The sequence below is a fragment of the Tupaia chinensis genome, unplaced genomic scaffold, assembly GCF_000334495.1.
Source record: "Tupaia chinensis unplaced genomic scaffold, TupChi_1.0 Scaffold145659_1, whole genome shotgun sequence".
NCBI classification, from domain to species: Eukaryota; Metazoa; Chordata; class Mammalia; order Scandentia; family Tupaiidae; genus Tupaia; species Tupaia belangeri.
In genome coordinates, this window is record NW_006205516.1 from 1,982,322 (window position 1) to 1,984,676 (window position 2,355).

Genomic DNA, 2,355 nt, shown 5'->3' on the forward strand with positions numbered 1-2,355 from the left:
TAACTTGGGCTAAACTCGGGGGAGCCCTGAATATAGACCATGGGGAAGGAACTACTAAAAATAGCTAATGGAACAATTTTTCTCAGGAATGGAGAGGGGATGGGATCAAGTGTCTAAGTAGAAGACATAGCCTTGGCAAGGAAAAAGAGACATACCACTTTCTTTGAGACAGAGGGGTTGTAGTAGACTACAGGCAAAAGGGCCATGTAACTATGCAATTTGAAGCTGGAGGGGGCTTGAAGGAAGCTACATGGCTGCAATTTTTGCAGTGGAGTAGGTGGTGAGGTCATCTGTGAGAAGAGGGACAGCTGGGTTAGGACTGGGGGCTTGAGAGCAGTGGAAACAGTTTGGATTTAGAACAACTGTTCTAAGAAATTCCCTAGGGAGTAAAGAAGAAGCCTGCCAAGCTGCAGTGCAAGCCCAGCTGAGGTTTAACTTCCCATACCGAATGAGATAGTTATTTCCACAGAATCCATAGAAAATGTATTTCTCAAGCTTATTATCAAAATACGTTTTTCTTCGACTAGGAAGAGAATAAAGAAAAGCATGCTGGCAATTTACAATGTGACTGAGCGTTACGAACATTTAGTCTCTCCCAAGACTGTTGTTGCTCAGTCATCCAGAAGCCTTATCGCACCCTGAGCGCAAATGAATGCTTCATACGGGTTGTTTGTGGGAGGTTAAGTACATCGACCTAAGGCCAAGGATCTTCTATTTTCAGAGCTACTCAGGGATAAACCTTGAGTTGCTATGCCCAGTTCAGAGCAAAAGGCAAACACTGACATTTCTGGGAGACAGAGCATAAAGTTGCAAATAGCCTCTGTGATAAAACCTGATTTCAAACCAGGCAAAACCTTTAAGCTTACAAGCGGCCTGTTAAATCCACCAAAGACCAAATGTCAGGCGTTGCCCTTTAAAGCCCAAGTAAATGACCACTGTACTGGTGGCTTAAAATGAGAAAAGTTAAACATCTCACACACGCACAGGTAATCTTTTCAAATGTCGTTTAATCATACATTCATAATTATTGCAGTGTTCTTTAAGGAGGATAACACTTGGAGACAACTGTTTGGCCAAAGTGTTAGGCGTTATTTTCTTGAAAACAGTTTGCTTCCTTTGTTTCAGTGGGGAATCAGAGTGGCATTGGTCCAACAGCACAGCTGCCCAAGTGCATAAACAAGTGACTCCAATTCTTTTTTATCCACCTCTTTAAGCAAAGTGCAGGATCTACACATATGCAGTTGATTAAGGATATTTTCATGTGTTTGTATTGCCAAACTCTTCTAATGGCACATATCTGGGAGGTGAGCAGTAAAACAGATAGAATATAAGTCTTAGGACTTACACGCATCAGGCACCATAAGCGATTTCACTTAGATGTCTGTAAATTACTCACAGTTTCCCTCTTTTGTTTACTTAGTGAAAGGGTTGTTTATTAAGCACCACCTGCATTAAATTATATGAGTATTCATTTCCTTTGGAAATAATTAGCTTGTTGTTTATGTACCATTTTCTTGAACCTCATCGCTGTACCATTTCGGGGGGCGTTGCAGAGGGAGGAAAAAAACCACGCCATTTGGGAATAGCCTTTCTCAATCTGAAGAATGAATATGGGTCGCTCACTTCAGCCTGAAAGTTTCTTTTACTAACTTTGCCTTGTAATTCTAATTGGAACTTAGGGGTAGGGGCGAGGAAAGATGATAAGGGGTTATAGGCAAAGGAATCACCCTTCTCTCCTAGACAGCCCAGAAAACCTATGCTTCAGTAATAGGAATTATTATTATAATCAAACCTTTATTAAGTGTCATTAGTGTACCAAATATGGTGCTAATACGGTGCTAAATGTTCTGTGTTATTTCATTGGATTTTCACAATAGTCTATGGGCATACCACCCTGAACATGCCCCATCTCATCTGGTCTTCGCAACAGCCCTGTGGTATAGTTACAAAAGTGTGGGAACCAGCAGTTAGCGTAATGGCTATGTCGCTGGACTCCCACGTAGTCGACCGTGGTTCGTGTCCCGGACCCGGTGGCTTAAAACTCACGCCGGGCGCGTGTGCGTGCGTGCCCAAGATCCCGAGAGGAGAATGGAGGAGAAGGGATTGCGGCGTGACCATCCCCCCTGGGGGGTGATTTCTCGCTTTCTGTCTCTATGTCTCTCTCTGTCTGTCTGGTGAGCGCACGCGCCCTACAGTGAAAATCTCTAAAAAAAAAAAAAAAGTTAAAAAAAAAAAGTGTGTGTGTGTGTGTGTGTGTGTGCGTATGTGTGATTTTTATGAGAAACCTAAGGATCAGAGCGGTTAAATGATTTCTCCTAATATCACACAGCCAGAAAAGGAGTAGAAGAGTTGGGA

The 2,355-nt window shown here is 42.7% G+C and overlaps 1 pseudogene; it reads right to left on the minus strand.

Moving 5' to 3' along the window:
* Nucleotides 1-246: 246 nt before the first annotated feature.
* LOC102476894 (mediator of RNA polymerase II transcription subunit 7-like) overlaps nucleotides 247-2,355 on the minus strand; it is a 109,350-nt pseudogene continuing 107,241 nt past the window's right edge.